An 18,896-nucleotide genomic window follows, 5' to 3' on the forward strand; every position below is an offset into this window, starting at 1 on the left:
GGACTTCCTTGGGGTCAGGTGAGGCCTCACCAGTGCCAACTCTGGGCTCCCCCCCTACTGGGGCAGAAGGCCTTTGGCTCCCTGGAACTCTCTTTAAGAGTGGCCTACCCTTCCTTTTCTTCTTTCCTTTTCTTGGGGACCCCTGTCTCCTAACTGTAGGGACTGACTCCCCAGGACTTTGGGTTTGGGGGGCGCCCTGGGCGACCACCCCATCTGTGACCAGACTCACCTCTGGGAGGTCATTGCCCAGGATACAATCTAGGGGAAGGTCAGCACTGACTACCACCCTAATCCAGTCAAGGATACCCTCCCTCTCTAGGGGCACTATGGCTACAGGTTTGGAGGTGACCTCCCCTGTGGCTATCCTGACTTTCTTTGTCTTTCCTGGGACATACATGTCTGGGGTCACTAACCGGTCACTCACTATAGTGTGACTGGTACAGGTGTCTCTCAGGCCAGTGGTAGGGATCCCATTCACTTGAATGTGGTGGAAGTGCCTACTCCCACCCTCAGGGATCACCAGCTTACCATCTGGTCCTGTCTCCCAGCACAATGCTAGGAGGACTTCATCATCTGAGGAATCCTCCTCTATGGCTACACTGGACAGCCCAGTGCTAACCACCTTCCTTGGACAGGCTGCATCTCCTCTGAAGTGACCCGTCTGCTGACAGTTAAAGCAAGCCCTACTGTCCAAGAGTTTTTTTTAACCCTGGGTCTCCCTGTCTCTGCTTGTCAGAGTGGGAGTGGGATTTACTCTCCTCCTTCTTAGGGTTCTGGGGTACAGAGGGAGTCTCTGTGGTGGGCTTACCACCTCCCTCCTTAGGTTTTTGGGGACCTGTCCCCCCCTTCTTGGAGTCTCCCCCCTGGGACTTGACAACCACCCTGGTTCTCAACCACTCATCAGCTGCCTCCCCTAGCTCTCTAGGGTTGGTCTGCTTAGAGTCCACTAGATGCTGGCGTAACCTTTCTTGGGTACAATTGGTCAAGATGTGCTCTCTCATGATCAGATTGTATAACCCCTCATAAGTATCTACTTTGTTACCAATAATCCAGCCCTCTAGTGCCTTTAGTGAAATGTCCACAAAGTCAACCCAAGACTGGGTACTGACCTTCTGGGTGTCCCTGAACTTCATTCTATATTGCTCTGGGGTCAGACCAAACTTCTTGGCTAAGCACCTCTTCATACTAGGGTATGAATCTGCCTCCTCCCCCCTTAAGGTCAGAAGCCTATCCCTCCCTGAGTTGGGGACCAACTCCCACAAAAGGGAACCCCAGTATTGAGGCCTAACCCTTCTCATTTGGAGTGCCCTCTCAAAGGCCCCCAGCCACTTATCTATGTCATCCCCCTCTACATAAGCAGGAACTACCCCCTTGGGTAATCTGGGGCAAACTCCCCCACCCATGGACACCTCAGCTTCTTTATCGCTGCTTCCATCTCTTGTCTCTTTGTATGCCCACTTTTTCTTTTCTAGGGCCAGCTTCTCTGCTTCCAAAGCTATGTATGCTAGCTGGGCCTCCAGCTCTCTTTCTCTGATGGATGGGTTCTCTCCTCCTGAAGGGACCCCCTTCCTACCACTAGCTTTGGGTCTGCCCCTAGTGACTGTATCTACTGAGGACCGTTCTTCCTCTTCCTCACTTAGGCTCAGATGCCTTCCCTCCCCTGAGTGGTTAGAGTTAGCATCTTCCCCTTTTTCTCCCTCCTCTGGAGCTTCTTCTGACTCTACCTCTTGGGCCTCAGCCCATGCTGTCAGGGATGTGATCAGGATTTGCTTCCTGAGATCAGTGGTTGCAGGCAACCCTCTTTCAATACACAACCCCCTAAGCTGGACTACTGTCAGTGTGGGTAGGCTAGCCAGATCAAGCTCCATGGTTCCCTAGTTTTGTGTCAACAAAAACTTTTTGCAAAAATTGGAAACAAGAATTTAGAAAAATTACAAAAATTCAATATTTGAAATTAATCCAAATTAAAAATTAAAAACAATTTTTGCACTAGGACAATTTAAAGGATTTTTAATTTGTTTTACCTAAAACTGTAACGTGATATTGAACACAAGTACAGGATCCCGTCGCTGCTTCCAATTATGTTGGAAAATGGGTTATTGGTAGGGCAGGTAGGTACCTACACCTAGCAACAAGCCACTAACCTCCACATAGGTACAGTTAGGTCTCAGTAAATTAATCTCAGCTCAACCCTTGGTAGCTTGGCAACGAGCGTCAAGGCTTAACTTAGGAGACAAAGTGTAAAGCATTCAAATATCACAAAACAGTAATTAAATAAAACACAGGAAACAGTTTAAAAATCCAAAACCAATTTATAAAAATAGTTTATATTTTTATCTTTAAAATGACACAAAAACGATTAAAATCGGTTCAGGGGAACCGGAGATATGAATTTTTAAAGAATTATTACTTTTCTAGCGCTTAGAAACAAAAAGCGCCAATCGGGTCATCTGGTTGCACCTCGACCGGGGCAAAGTCAAACTTTCAGGCCGACCGCGATGGAGCCCTGCTCGGCTACAGGTCGCGGGAGGCCTCGGTTAAAAAGTTACCTTCTGACTTAGTCTTTATTTTGAAGTTTTTCTTCACCGGGACGAACCTGCCAGTTGAATCCGACCTCCTGGAGCCCTTGTCCGGATACGCGATGTGGGTTTCCTCGGTGGAGACTTTTACCTTCGGACTTAGTCGTTTTTTCGAGATGAAAATCCTTCGACCGGGGTAAACCTGGATCTTGATCCGACGTCCATGGAGCCCTTCTCGGATACGATGGCTGGGAGGTCCCGGTCAACTTTTTACGTTCGGACTTAGTCTCTTTTTTGGATGTTTTTCTTTACCGGGACGAACCACGAAGTCAGGCCGGGTCGCGGTTGAGGCAAACCGGCTAGAATTTCCGCGGCGGGTCGGTCCCTCTCTGGAGCTTTTTTCCAAAAATTCTCAAATCTTTTCCAAACTTCTGGGGCTTCACCCAGATGTTCTTTTAAGGTTCTTTTGGGGTCCACAGCTCACCCCAAGGGTCCAGAAGTTCTGTGATGGTCCTTGGGGGGTGCGGACTTCAACTCCCAGAATGCACCTGGCGCAAACTCCTTTTTGGCCACTGGACAGTGGTCAGCTGGTCGCTTTCTTCAGGAGTTGGTGCAGGGGACTCTGGTTAGCAATTTTTCACCTGTAGCAAACAGGGAGTCCCTCCTTGAACCAGTTGAAGCCAGGCAAAGTCCTTCTTGTGGTGAAGCCCAAGTGTGCAGCTGGTGCAGTCCTTCTGAGTGCAGGTTCCAGGTGCAGGCCAGGGGTCCAGCAGGGCAGTCCTTCTTCTCCTTAAGTTCTTTCTTCTTGAAATTTGGTGGGGATCTGAGGTGTGGGGGTCAGGTCTGCCAGTTTTATCCTTGCTCCTGGGTGAAAAGCAGGGGGGTCCTGATCCTCCAATCAGGTACAGGGTCGTCCCCCTGTGATGACCACTTCCTGGGAAGTGTGGCAAAAATCCATCCCAAAAGGCAACAGTCTCCAAAAATCCAACATGGCTGAATCTGATTTTTGGAGGTTACATCTGGCTGAGCCCACCCACTGGTGTGGCTAAAAATCATAAACACACCCCTCTCCTGCCCTCTCCTAATCTAATCAAGGGGGCACCTAGTTGTCTGGGGTTGCAGGATGTGGGGGTGTTGCTGGGTGCTCCAAATGTCCTTCTCTGCCTTTGAAGACCAGTTTGGCCGCCCTCCCCCTTCCTGCCTCACCATCTGCTGAGGGGAGATTCTCTCCCCCAAGCACATTCCTTTGTGTGAAGTCAGGCCACTTCACACCTCATCAAGGCAGCCTGGCAGAAGCTGCTGCAGGCTGGCCAATCAGAGCACAGCAGCAAAAACAATGCAGAGCTGAAATTGGCAACTTTTTAGGTAAAGTCTAAACTTTTTACCTGAATAAGTTATATTAAATCCAACAACTGGAAGTTGTGGGATTTATTACAACAATCAATTTGATACCAAATTCTTGGTATGTAACATTTAAGGAGACTTTAAAATTTAAAATAAAGTCTGCCCATTCTAGCCTATGAAGGCCATTTACTTCAATGAGGGAAAAAACGAATTTGGCTGTTTTTACCTCACCAGGGCTTATAAATCTATTTTTATAAAGTCCCTGCTTATAGTTACATGGCACCCAGCCCTAGGGGCACATAGGGCACACCTTAGGGGTGACTTATATGTAAAAATAAGGTAGTTTAAGACTTTGGAAGTACCTTTAATTCCAAAGTCGAATTTGCATATAACTTTAATTTAAAAGCAGCCAGCAAGGCAGGCCTGCCTTTAAAATGACACTGGGCACCTCAGCAGTGCACCTAGGTGTGCACCACCTATGCTGTGGTCCCTAAACCTACATGCCCTACCATATACTAGGGACTTATAGGTAGGTTAACTTAGCCAATTATAATTAGCCTAATTTGCATATCCATTTTACACAGAGCACAGGCCCTGGGACTGGTTAGCAGTACCCAGGGCACCATCAAAGTCAGGAAAACACCAGCAAAAAGAGGAAAATGGGGGCAAAAAGTTATGGGGCCTCTGCAATCAGCCCTGTTTTCTCACACGCCTGAATTGTCAAATATGTTCCCTGTTAGATGTTGCAGGAAAAATATATGCCACACTATTGCACACTCACCTAGATGACTGGTCAGGCGAAAACAAGGTGATCAATACTAGCCGAGCTGGGTTGCTGAGAGGGCAGGGAGCGATTGACCAGGCCATGCGATTATTTAATATCTGCTTGAAGTATACTATTGTAAAAAAATCCAGCCTGTATCGGACATTCACAGATTTAAAAACAGCCTTTGGTACTGTAAACCATGATCTTCTCCGGCAAACATTACTAAAGTATGGCTGTCCTGCAAAACTAGTGGCAGCCGTCAAGGATCTTCATAGTAACAACGTCTCGCCAGTCAGGTACGCCCAAAAAGGGGAAGTCACAGAGGGCTTTGGCCCCAGTATTGTTTAACATCTTTATTAATGATGTCGCTGACTTCTTGGGAGCCTTAAATCTCAATGTCCCAGTTAGCGGTGGCAATAAAATTGCAATCCAGCTGTTTGCAGACAACGCAGTCCTCATGTCCCACACCGAGCTGGCCATGCATAAGCTCCGAAATGCATTAGAGACTTACTACACCAAAAAGGGCCTTAAGATTAACAGAGCAAAAACAAAGTACATGATCATCAAAGGAAGTGTTAAGCTGAGGAGCACTTTTAAGACTCATGGAACACTTTTAGACTGGGTCAACCACTAGGACTCTTGATGAGTGAGATTTGACTCAAAGTTGTCCTGGTCCCCTCAATTGATCAAGGGCGAAGCGTCACTGAGACAAAATGCTGGTGGGGTGCATGGTTTTGCCACAAAAGCCAGGGAATAGGCTCATCGCCCCTCCCCTTGAAGCCTACAGAGCACAGGCTCATGCTGCAGCCTTGTATGGAGCAGAGGTGTGGGGGTACAAAAATGTAGAAGGGCTAGTTTAGGCAGAGAAAAGCTTGTTGCCTCCTCACACTTGGTCCGGGAACCCCAATCGATGCTTTACCGCATGAGCCGGGTATTAGGTCTTTTGAGCACCAAGCAGCACTTCGCCCAGTGTTATACTGGATAAAGGTATGGGCCAAACCTGAGCATCGTGCGAGAGGCCTGGTCTCTAACCAAACAAGGTAAACTACCCTAGTACACTCATGAGGCCACTACTCTGCAGTTTAGATACTTTGTCTCTTGCTCTATCTAGTATCACTGCACATGTCCCACTCCTTGCGGATAATGCTCACAAATATGCGGTGTCCATCATATATGACCATCTGTTGTATAAATGTTATTATAGAATCAAACACTTATGGTATAATTGAAATAACAATAAAAAGATTCCTGAATAAAACGAGGCCAGCACTCTGCAGACCATAGGATGTTCCAAATGGTGGGTGAACCAGATAAAATGATGAAAGGAACTGGACAATTAGTGAAGGAAAAGTTTTGGCATCATTTGCTCACTAACCAGTCAGGTCGGGAGATAGAGTAGCCTCAGGCACTTAAGCTTCTTTCCTCTTTTGAATCATGTATGGACAAAATTAACCCCCCATTTAAGAGAACATTGTATGTTAACTTTAGGTTAGGCACCTTGCCAGTAAAACAGTACGCCAGGTCGTGGCACAAAGCTAGTCTAGCTTATCTAACTGTGAATGTGACTGGGTGGGGGGGAGTAGGGGGGGGGGTGTAAAGCACTTTCTGTTGCTTTGCACTTTTTCCAGGAGGGATCAGAAGAGAATATGTCCGCCTGCATTTTATAGCCCACACGATAGGAAGCAGCAAGAATGCCTTGTCCCTCTGTATCAGTACTGACTTGGAGCAAGTTGTTATCCAAGTGTGTGTGTGTGTGTGTGTGTGTGTAGCCTGGAGAATAACTAGGCAGCGACACCAACGGGGCTACAGGGGAGTTCTGCTTCAAACACCAACCAACCCAATTGCAATTTGCTGTTGTTTAAATGCTTCTTTGAAATAGCTATGGACACTGGAAGGACTCCACGGCTAGTTGTTGGTGGATAGTTTGTACTGTCAGGACCACCTAAAACACTTATTTAACTGTGTGCAGCTAGTAAAGGAAATGGGGTCCCCATAGCCAATGCCGCCTAAGATGCCCTTATGTATGTACATGATCATGTTTTTAGTTGTAAAATGTATATACAAGTTTGACCCAGCAGGAGACAGGGTGCAACATAAGGTAACATTATGTTTCATGATGACTCAATGATCCCAGGGTTCCTCAAAGTTGATGCACTAGCATGTTGTGCCTCGAATGGTAGGATGTGTGTATAAACCACCCTAAACTTTAATTAGTTTTTACCCCATCATTGTACCTTTTTAGGCAAACAGATGTGGAGCCAACCTAGACAGGCCTGGAAACAGCACTTTAAAGCTGCATGAATGTCTTTATCTATTTTTACGTTGTGTTGGTCAGAATTGATTTGGGATAGTGCAATTAAGTGTTTATAATTATTGTTTTATGTGTCCAGGAGGGAAACCCTGCCAGGCACTAAACTGTATCCTGAACACAGTTCTTAATGGCATGCTATATGACCAGAGTACTAGATGCTTGCGGAGATGTTGCAATAAACTGGTTGTGACGTAGCTAATGCTTCTACAATAACCAAAGCACTTATGTACTTGCACTTTTTCTTGTTAGTGGGGTTTTCTTCTAGAACTTTGTATATTGTTTACATTTTGTTCCTTGATTCAATTTTTAATGGTGCTATTCGTATGCTTTTATTCTCTAGGATTGTTTTAGAATGTAAGATTTTGTGTATTTCTTACATTGTATGGCCTAGATGTGTTAGGCTGACACAATAAATAAACTTGAAACTTGAACTTGTCAAATATGTTTAGAGCTGCCAAGTAATTGTATGGAATAATTGTGAGAAAATGTGTTTGTAATTCTCGGGGTGGGGATAAAGATGTTTTGAAGGGGAGCATGCAGTATTAAAAAGATTGAAGACCGTTGCCTTAAAGTGAATCACTGCAGGAAATATTTGACATTTAAATGGCCATCAGCCCTCGTCTTGTTGGAGTCTCCCCCTGGCCCGGAGCTATCTGAACCATGTTAGCTAGATTCAAATGCAATGGAGGGAAACAAAGTCTCCCAGCTTGTTATCACTTCACAAGTATTCAAGAAAAGCTATGATTTGGAAGCAGGCTTTGGCTCTGTTCAGGGCCGTATAAAAGAGATTAGCAAGTACTGTAAGAATGTCAGATTTATCTGCCTGTATAAGTAGTTACACAAATAAGGATTTGAATACACTTTTTTTTTATTAATTCCTTTACAACACAGCTAATCCCGATGCAGGGTGTCAGAGCACTTTACATCACACACACATTGCACAGAGACAATAAGTTAAACAAGAGTGTCAATGAATGTACAAGAAATGTAAGACAAACAGGGTTCCAAGGTATAGGAGTCCCATATCGTCCTTACAGATACGCATTGCGTCAGGGGCGGCTCTTCCTCCAGGGGGGAGGAGCGTTGCCCACCCCCAATCAGCAGCAGGAGCTGCAAAGCTTTTATAGTAAAAACATAATATAATCAGTTTATTAGGTTTTTACAATAAAAGAGGGCACGGCCACAGGCATGACGGGGACAGAGGGGGAGTGCAGAGCACTCCCCCTCAATGCTCATGTATGTTTGACCGGACATCTCCGGGCGGCCAAACATACATGCGCAGTAGGGTCTCTCCAACCTGGCACTGCGTTGCCAGGTTGGAGAGACCAGGCAAAGGCTCCCAGTCTGCCTGGGAGTGCCCTGGCTGGGCACTCTCAGCCAATCCTGATGCTGCTTTGAGCAGCATCAGGAATGGCCGCAGGACAGGCTGGGAGCCTGTGTCTGCAGCGAAAGAGGAGAGCAGAGCGGATGGGGCGGCGCGATGTGGGAAAAGGGTATTTTATTTTTATTATTTTCATTTTTATTTTTTTTAGTTCACCCTCACCCTCCCCACCACGTGCAGCCCCTTTTTTCTCCTGCGAGCCGCACCTGCATTACGTGTTCCACGCATGGTCTGGAGACACAGAAGTCAGGACTTTAAATGTAATGTAAGGTTAGGAGAATCACAAAGTCAGGAATTAAAATTTAGCACGGTGGTAGGAGCAGGCTGCAGTAATAAGACTATTACTGTCCTAAGAATCCCTTTTAAGCAACCTACATATAAAGACATATGGAGGAAAAACAAGGATCTAAACCCATGCCTTGAACTACACATGCAGCTCCTTGATTAAAAGTATTGCAATTTATCACCTGCAACTAACAAAGGCATCTCTGTGTCAAAGGCAGTAACCCACTTACCTACCAACATATAACACCAATGCGTGATCTGCATTTTACATGATTTACTTTGCAGCAGGCACATTAACCCCCATGTTACTTTATGAGTCAAGAATGTAACTAGGCCAAAGACAGACCCACCTACAAAGAGCACTGACCAGCTAAATTATCTCACAAATAATGTTATACCCCAAGATTGCTGGGAAAATAATGTCTCTGCAGCTGGTGCATTAACCCTGTAAGAAATGTTACAATGCCCCCTCTTTGTAACCAATTAAGTGGGACAGAGCAGTCAGTCACCACCCCTCAAGACTCCACCCAAGCCACACCATGAACCCCAATTTATGGTTTCCCGGAGTAAATGTTTTCTGATTCTGGCACTGAGGATGTTCTAAAAGTAGTTACTGCCTATAAGTAGATAACGCTGGACCTATAAGTAGATAGCGCTAGACCCACCGGAGACAGATTCACGGTAAGAAGTGATAAATAAACTGGGGGTGAGTACCTCTCCGCAAAGAGCTGGAACTCACGCCTCAGGCAGTCACCATCACTACCCCAATTCAGGAAGGGCCTTAAAACCCGGCTCTTCGACTGAAGCTCAGAGGGCAAACCACCTTAGCGCCTTGAGACCCTTATGGGTGAGTTGTAAACGCTTTATAAACCCTGATTTGATTTTAAGGTGATCTCTGGGCCAAAGGCTCGAGCTCAGATTTTTTACCAAAAGTTTCCTTTAGATTATTTTTTTTAAATCCCAAATTACAGATTACTTACGGTAAATAAAGATAAACTATTAAGGAGCGCGGATATGCCACAGGACAGCCCCATTTTCGTCTGAACCACAAGCGACAGGGAGGATAAATTCTCCAGGACAGCGGCTGCATCATGTCAGCAACACCAGCCTCCAATGATCAGCGCCTTCCATTATCCGTGAGTCAATGGAGAGATGCGCGCACAGATCACTCACCTCTGCCGTCGGCTGCTCCCATCTGGGAGGGACTCCCAACACCCCGCGGAAGAGTGTCCCAACTGCGGGGCGGGACTCCTCGGTGCTGCCCACCTCGGACCCCTCAGACCGGACGGATAGTGCAAGCCGAACTCCTGCGTGGGCCCCGGCAGAGCAGGAGCTGGCCCGGGACCGGTCTTTTAATAGCGCCGCGAGCTGCCAGGGGAGGCAGGAGGCGCGCGCTATTCTGAGCCCGTCAGATTAGATCACTCTCCCCGGGCAGGCACGCGCCGCGTCCGGACCCGGGCTCGTTTGCATGCGGCCTTCCCATTGGCAGCGGAGGGCGTCCCGGTGGGACAGTGGGCGGGGGCAGCCGGAGGAACTAGGATTGTTTGATAACAAAGGGGCCTTTGGCGCGAGCCCTTCGCAGAGCCTAGAGGCGCAGGCTCGATGCGCTGGGCAGCGCGGCCCGGAATGGAGCGCGCGCGCTCCGCGCCACCTGCCAGCGTCGGTCCAAAGCGGTGCATCGCCAGATGCACAGAGACAGGTGCAGTGTGTAATCCAGAGTGAAGTGCAAGTGCCCCGATCCCAGTGCAGAGTGACGGCTGTGCCAAGTGCGGGGCTTTGCCAAGCAGTGTGGTGTGCGCATGGGAAGTCAGGAACCGAAGAGCCAAGTATAGCGCCACAAACAGCGAGGCACTTTCCCACAACAAAGGCAAGTGCAGTACTTAGGTAAATTACAGATGGGACATGGCCCAGAATTATGCGTCCTCTATAAACTATGTTTAGCTTTTTATTCAAGAACGCTTTGTAAATCAGGGTTTAAATTTATACTGTTAAAAGCGAATCTTGAAATTACAGAATGGAACAGCGCCATGGGAAACAAGCCAGGGCTGGCTGAATGTTTCACAGATAATATGGTACATTTGGTAGCTACGTGAACTGATAAACGTATTTGCAATTTCGGGGGCTGACCTAGAAGAGGGGGAGAGACAGGGGTCATGCCAAGTAAGTGCAGCCAGGTGTTGCAATGCCACGTGCAGTTCCTCAGATCGCTCATATCCGGAATGGTAGACATCCCTAGCCAAATCAAATCAAATCAAATCAAATGGACACACACGCAAACAACGACAAACCAGTATAGCGCTAAATGCTCCAACCCTACCCATGTTCCTTCTCAAACAGAAAACATACTCTAAACTGTGACTGGGTACTCGATAGCAGGGATTGGAAGTACGGGAAGCTCACAGCGCTGTGAGGACAGCCTCATGGTATTACAGCGCTACACAAAACTCTGTGAACAAAACATAAGATTAACATAGCACCAGAAAAAGGGCAGTGCTGTTCCAGGTGCAGTGCATAGCACATAGAAGTAGGAGTGCAGGAGGGCTGTAACACCCCCAAGATAACCCAGCAGTTCTTCGGACGGGAAGTGACCAATAAAGATGCTTTTAAGTTTCGCTTTAATACTGTGGCATTTGCCAAGAGCTCAAGGTCAGGGGTCAAGTGCCATGCAGCGACTTCTGACAAACTGCTGCTAATTTAACACGATAATTGCTGCTTACTTTTGCTTGTCTTGGCTGCAAAGTAATGTCAACCAGGTGCCATTCATTCTGGAGTACAAGAAGTAAGAACGAGGAACGAGACAGCTGCAGGACGTCAAATATTTACTAACACATAACACATTTTAAATATTTGTAAATTAACTTTATACATATTTCAAAATATAGCAGCAGCAGCAAGAAAAGTTCAAAGGAGGCACCTAGTTTTTTTTGTAATTCTGAGGTGTGACGGAAATATGGACTTTAATCTGCTGAAAACAAATCAACACATTTTACTTGCTTAGTGCACAAATAGTGGAAATCTGATTTCCGCATGGTATTGTTTGTGCGCTACATACATACGTTTAACAGTACACCTGCATCCCTGATGCAAATACAGTGTCATTTCAAGAGGCCATTTCAGTGGAAAATGTGCTCTCAGTAAAAGCGATTTATTTAGGGCAACGTACTCCCAAATACACCACCGGACGCACTGCTCACCCACTACTCCTTTCCCGAGTGGGCGTGGCTGACTGGCTACACTTTGTGTAACTCTTGGATTTTTCCATCCTTTGTTACTTCCCTGACATGACATTGACAGAGCCCGCCCACTACGAACACTGCTCCAGCTCCACCGCTAGCACACATCCAAATGCGAAATCCAACCCATAGGCGATTAGAATGTAAAGCAGAGGCAATCACGTCTAGTGCCACGTGCACTGCGGTGCTACATCTGATTTGATTTAAAAATAAAGCATTACTACTCTGGCTGGTCCACTGCTATGAGCAAAGACAAACAGCGTGTTTCACCTTCAGTGCCAAGTGTCAAGGAAAGTCAAATGCCAAGAGTAGTTCTTCCAACAGAGATAAGACCTGCATCCCTACCCGAGGCAGAAGTATTTGCAGTAACCTGATTCCATGCAGAGGCCGGCATCCTCACTTGAGTCAGAAATGCTTGCAGCATTCTGATTTGCTACTAGAGGGCCAGCCCCATGGGCCTAGCTACCATCACACTGGAGCCAGTACACACATAAGCAGTTGATATTAAGATGTCTCGTTGCAGGATTGTATGCGCATCACGCCAGCTGCCTAAGCAAGTTTTCTCCATTTTGGTTAAAGGCATCCTGCAGAAATGGCCCTCTCCCTGACTGTCTGATTCTCCAAGATGTCAGAAAGGGCCCCTGCTGCTGCTCAGCTCCATAGAAATGAAACCATGGACCTGCATCATGCAACCTTGATGAACCGAGCCACAGTGCACACATGAATGAATGAATGAAGCATTTGTAAAGCGCACGGCTACTCCCAGAGGAAAAACAAGTTTTAATTTTTTTCAGAATATAGTCTCTGAGGCGATCAAGTACAGATCGTAAAGGATCTTGTTCCAAGCCTTAGCAGACAAAAAGGACAAAGCTTTGCCCTGTCTTCTAACATGCTTAATGGGTGGAGTAACAGAAGTGAAGCAGAACTGAGTGCAATGCTCTGGAGGGAATGCCCTGAGTGAATCTCTCTGCCAGATAGCCAGGGCTGCAACGAAGCACTGCGCTATGAACCATCGTGAGTGCATTAAAAACAATCCGTTCCTTATCGGGCAAACAACGCAGAGCCTCAAGTGATCCAGCCTCAAAGAGAGACCAAGCAGTAGCCTGGCTGCTGCATTTAGGACCACCTGCAAGCACTTCACCTGAGCTCACGCAGCCCCTAAATGCAAGATGTGCAAGTGGTCAAGACGCAAAGTGATCACTACTCTTCTCGCCTCCAAAGGTAGCAGAGGGAGAGATTTCCGAATACTTCAGATCTGCATGAAGCATTGGCCTACCACCACAGAGATCTGAGCCCCCATGGATAGGCTGTTATCCAACTTCACCCCTAAGTTCTTGACTACTACGGAAGGGGCTGGCAGAGTTGGGAGCCAAAGATCCTCCCACCAGTTGAACATATGTGACCCTAAGGAAATAATTTCCGTCTTCTTTGCATTGCATTAAAGTTGGCTGCACTCCAACCAATCAAAGACAGCGCGCATACAGTCGGTGAAAGGAGCTGCAATAGAGGAAGTCAGTCCCTCGAAGGCAAAGAGCAGCTGAGTGTCATCGGCGCAGGAAATAATTTTACATCCAAAAGGTTCAACAGCAGAAGCCAAGGGGGCCATGAAAACATAAAAAAGAGTAGGCCTGAGTGAAGAGCCCTGCGGGACCCCTTGGTGAGCTGCCTTGACCTGTGAGGAGAAAGGAGCGAGTCAAACAGATTGGCCCCTGGCGGACAGAAATGACTTGCACCAATCCCACACAGAACCACCTACCCCCAAAGCGAAAAGGCGGTGCAGGACGGTAGAATGTGGGACGGTATTGAATCCAGCAGATAAGTCGAGAAGGATCAGGGCTGCATTTTTCTCTGAGTCCAACATCCATTTATTATGGTCAGATATTTCCAAAGCTGCTGATCCCGTGCTATGAAGGGGAACAAAAACCCAACTGACTCGGTTGTAGCAGTTTGCTTCCCTCAAGATATCCTGAAAGCTGAGAGCTAACTAGCTTTTCCAGTATTTTTGTAAAGGCCTGAAGCAGAGAAATAGCCCGATAGTTGCAAAAAATGCATGGTAAGGATTTATGTCCTGATGATCAGCCTGGAGCAGTAACCCTGCCTGGCAGGTGTACTTACCCTACACCTACAAACCTTTCTTTGGTCCTTTCCACCACCTGTACCACAACAAACCCCTCCCCCCCCATATATCATGGAGTCATGGACTGTAATCCCCATCCTACATGGACCTCCGCCCTGCATGACAATAATGATTAGCAACAAGAACCCCACACACTGATGAAATGGCTTCAAACCAAGCCAGACCCACACCGCACACTGGAAGTCAGAGTCCCACTCCTCACTGAGGCACTAGAGATGCTGGCTGCTAGATTCTGAGATGCAGTCCACACCTCAGCCCCATGCCCTGTGTACTCAGCACAATGTGGCTAGTCCAAAGGTATCCCATGAGTACTAAAGAAAACTCAAGTGCACCCAAGATTTCCTTTAGGTACTGCCCTTATTTGTCCCCCCAGTACCTCAATGTGTGGGCGACCTGTATAGGCCACTGTACACAGAAAATGACCAAACGAATTTGGAGTAATATTTAAAAAATCTCTTTTATTTTCAGGAATTCCGATGTTGGTAGCAGCATCAGCAGGCACCCCCTTTGCTACTACAGACTTCCTGAAGTGTAGCCGGACAGCGTTACACTGTGAGCCGCGGTCCGTTAGCTCGTGTTCTGTTGTATCTCCGAATAGCTCCACTGGCCCATTGAGCATCTACCAACAGCAAGGATCGAGCGCTTCGCATAGGATGACCTGAAGCCTCAGCTGTTTACAGACAGAAATTTCAGTGGTTCCAAAGCTGAGGTTATTACAGCCTCATTCAGTTGATGGATCCTGGCCATCATCTTGGTTATTTTATGCTGTATAAGATCTGTTTTTGAGTCGGGGCTCGCTAACCATAAGAGCTTGAGGCCTCTAGTTTGCACAGTTGTACAAAAAGTTAACAGACCTAAGAAAATGCATATTCCTTATAAACCCAATACCTCTCTCTTAAAATTGAATTTAGTTGATTGTGTTTGGAACCAGTCCTCACATCGCCTCCGGTGACTGAGTCTTGACTGCCTGACCACAACTACTACTAGAAGGCCAAGGAAATTAAGGGGGTCTTGGCTACCATGGCAGCCCTAATATTCATCATAGTCAGTCAGTCAAGAGATCAGTCATTTTCACCATTGATATTGCTACATGCTTCCTTCAAACCAATGAATCTGAAAAAAAATACACTGACATCCAAGATGTTGCATGCTCACTAAGGAGCACCCCTGAGGAAAGACTTAACAATCATGCTACCTCTGTGGCTACAGAATTAGTGGAGCAGTGCTTTGAAAGTGACTGCAATATTTCACCAAACCTTCTACAAACCTGGATCCTACAAGTCCACCTGACATAAGTAGCATATTGTTCCCACCAGAAATCCCATAGCTTCCTTTTCCCACCGTCCACTCTACATTTCAAGGAAAGACATGCGTGGTTGGTGGCTAAAGCTTTCTCTTCTATGGTCAAAGATGTTTTAGGTGTCTCCTAGCTCAAAAGGTTTGTACATGATCCATGGTAAAGTGCACAGGAAGACCCACCGTGCTTTGGTTGCTTTGGTTGAAGAAAAGAGAAATTCAGTGTTGGAGTATATATGAAGACTGAAGTCCTAATTACACCCAGGGCTCAATCGTAAGTCCATTATTCACAGCTACCATGAGGTGGAGAGATTAGAAGGTGCACAATTTGAATATGATTCCGAGTTACAAACTTTTTTTTTGTCCTCATACACTGTCACCAATAAGCTCTTATTGGAATGCCACCAGCCACATGAAAACATCCTTTTAGGTCATTAGGTGAGACTGACTCCCAGCCTAGCTGAGCCAGGGCAAATAATCATCAGACAGAAAGCACCTCAAAGCGTTAGAAGGTCCCAGATCCCATTCTCAATCCTCCCTGCTTCTCTTTTATCTACTTCTCTGAAGAAAAGAACAGATCGCCTCCATTCTTGCCAATTGGGGGGGAGGTTTGAATCCAACTTCTGCAAATTCCCCTTCTTGCAAGTAACACCAAATAATACACAAACTCCGAGTTACAACCTTGCCGCAATATGAACTTACAGGCGAGTGGCCCATGATTTCACTATGCCCAGTGGTGTGCAAATCAGAAATGCATCAAAATAGCAGGCCTAAATTCCTGTGTAGAGCATTTGGCACCCAATGTGTAATTTCTAAACAGGATTGCTAATCTAAGTATAATCAGGCTCTAAGAAGAGTATTTATGATCTCTAGTGAACCTGGCAAAACCTTACCAGGTTGATGTGAAATCACTCAACTTTGAATTAATATCAGGTTGACAAATTCTCAGGTTTTTTTGTGGTTCTACTTCTAAGTCTTTGATCCTTAAATTTTCCTCCAAAGCTTTCATATAATAAAAAAAACATCCTTTTACATACTGACTTTTGGTGATGCAGGTTTAGGGGTCAAACTGCCTGACACTACTTTTAATGAAATTGTATAGTAGTCATTTTGACCTACCCAAGATCACCTACACTCTCCATTGAGAGGTTTAGATGCTAATGCGAACCAATAAAATAAGAGTTGGCTGAGGACTTTGTGTTTTTATGGCATCATTGTGTTTGTATACATATATTAAGGGGGATAGGGCTGCAGTACCCATCTAACGAAGCTAAAAAGCCCTAAAATGACACCCTGGGATGCAAACTTTATTAAGGCAGTACAGCAGGGGAAGACATAGTACCGGAAGATCCAGTTGCAAAGAAACCTATTTTAGAAATGTAAAGGACATTCCCAATCCGAAGAATAACAGGGCAGATTTACTAAACTTTGACATAGCACAATGCAGCAAGACAACTTGCTGCGCGTGTCAACTGAAGAGGGCAGGAATGCACCATCTCTACTAAGATGTGCTGCATTTCCGCTCTTTCTCTATGCTGGCTCACTAGTGGTTGCCCAGCGCCAATGCAGGCATCCTTGCACCATGGTGTAAAAACAAAACAACAAAAACAATTATCTGAGGCTTTGACCTCTTTTTACATGTGCTGCTGAATGCAGTACACAAAGAAAGAGGGAAAAAGAAGGAAATATAAGTATATTTCTCCTTGTTTCGCCTTCCCTGGGAAGACGTAGCAATATGACACATTTCCATGTTTACTAGTGTTAGTAAATCTCGGAATGTGCCAAAAACTATGGGTGGGTGCATGGGAACACCTACGCTCCATCCTTGAAAAGACTTCCTAGGGCAGAGTAATGCAAGGCAGTGACCGGTGTTGCCTTGCGTTACTCCAGATTTACTATACCACCCAAAGCCACGCAGGGTGGGTCTACGTGGCATAGTAAAGCTAACTTAAGAGCTTGTGTTGTTCTTGCGTCACCTTGTGTGATTCAAAGGCAACACAAGCCCTTAGTAAATCTGGGCCAACATGTCTATGGAGAGTAAGAGGATTTTATTCACACCCTTCCACAAACATGAGTTATCACAAACAGAAGTATGTTTGGCTGGAAGACATGAAAAATGAGCTTACTTCAAGATTGCCACCTTCTTGATGTAAGACAACAGGAGAAGGGGCCTGGGGGAGCTTTAGGGGGAAGGGTGGGATATAAGCTCCACTGTTCAGCTAGACCCACCCCTTAAAACACTGAAATTAATGGAGGAAGGGACCCTGGTTTCTTGAAAGGGTTTCTGCGAGTGTTAAGAGATGACAACAGCAATACTACGGACCATGGAAGGTAGACCTCCCATTGGTTTGGGGTGAATATTTTTGTCTATGGTACGAGTACACCTTGTTTGTCACCAGTTTCTACTAATTTCCCCATCCCAATTACAGGGTTGGAGATGGAGCAAAAGCAGAGGGGCGGCTCCCTGGTAGTATTCCAATCGGGCACTTAAGGATAGAGGTGGGCGAGCCAATAAATTACCCTGGAGATCCGAGCCGGAGCCGAGCCAATGGGCAAGCTAAGCTTCAAGAGCCCATTCACGAGCCGAGCTCTGGAAATGTTTGCATGCAAATCATGCAGCAAACATCACATAAATTATGATAAAATCTCTTTAAAATGAAAAAATGTGCATTTCTATAACAAGCAGAAGCTTTGAAGTGGATAAACTATATTATTTCACTGCATTTAGATGTACTTATAAAAAGTGAAATACAATACTTGCCAAAGATCATACAGTTTGTCTCAGAAGGAAAGCCAGGATTAATACCAGGATTTCTGGTTTCGTTTTGAACAAATAAGCCACTATATTGGTGTCTGTCTGTCCTTTTTAACTCAGGTATTAATGCTAGGTTTTTAACTTGTGCATAAGGTTAGAGCGAGTTTGGCAGGCAGAAAGGAAAGTTTGGCTTGTTTTGCACTCGAGGGTCCTAGAGGCTGAGCCGGAGCCTGGCATCTGCCTCGAGCCTGGCTCCAGACTTCAATAGTATGTCCACCTCTACTTAAGGAGTGTTAAGAACTGGAGTAAAGCTATATAATTAGTTTTTTTGGCCGTAATGGACGGAATTGATTTTTTCCCGCCTCTCATCCCTTCTATGATCCATCAAGGCCATTGACACCCTAACGAAATTGACGCTCCACAGACCCCCTTCTTCCTCTCAAGCTCGCCAGGTGGTCTAGTCCACTTGCTCTAAATTGTAGGGTGACATATGTAATGAGGAAATAGGTGGGGGATCCTCTAAAGAAACTATTACATTACAGTAATAGTGATTAAATGCTAATTTGTTGGAAATCGAAACAAAACATTTACACCAAGCAGGACCTGGGCGAGTGGGGGTGGAGGAGGGCGGGGGGTAGGGGGGGAGATAACCCCCGAACAAAGCATTGCATCAAAACAGACGAACAGTGTATTTTGAAAAAGAAAACATATATATTGATTAGGTTTTCTCTGCAAAAGAAGTTATTTGTTTCCCATTGACTCACACCTACAAGCCCTTTGTGGTGAACATGGCAGAAAATAATGTATGATCATTCTAAAAAATGTATTAAAAAAAGCAAATGTTGTGAAACTAATTCTGCTTGCTGAGT

At 45.9% G+C, this 18,896-nt stretch overlaps 1 protein-coding gene across 3 annotated transcripts in view; it reads right to left on the bottom strand.

Moving 5' to 3' along the window:
• LARGE1 (LARGE xylosyl- and glucuronyltransferase 1) overlaps window positions 1-18,896 on the bottom strand; it is a 755,508-nt gene that overhangs the window by 609,619 nt on the left and 126,993 nt on the right. The window contains exon 1 of one of the 3 annotated variants that reach the window (XM_069227933.1): window positions 9,780-10,036. The exons of the other annotated variants lie outside the window; for them this stretch is intronic. The gene's annotated coding sequence lies outside the window, so the exon portion shown is untranslated. Of the gene's footprint in view, window positions 1-9,779; window positions 10,037-18,896 lie in introns of those variants that run through there. 3 annotated transcript variants of the gene reach the window in all.

Source organism: Pleurodeles waltl, chromosome 4_1 (genome assembly GCF_031143425.1).
Source record: "Pleurodeles waltl isolate 20211129_DDA chromosome 4_1, aPleWal1.hap1.20221129, whole genome shotgun sequence".
In the NCBI taxonomy this organism is placed as follows: Eukaryota; Metazoa; Chordata; class Amphibia; order Caudata; family Salamandridae; genus Pleurodeles; species Pleurodeles waltl.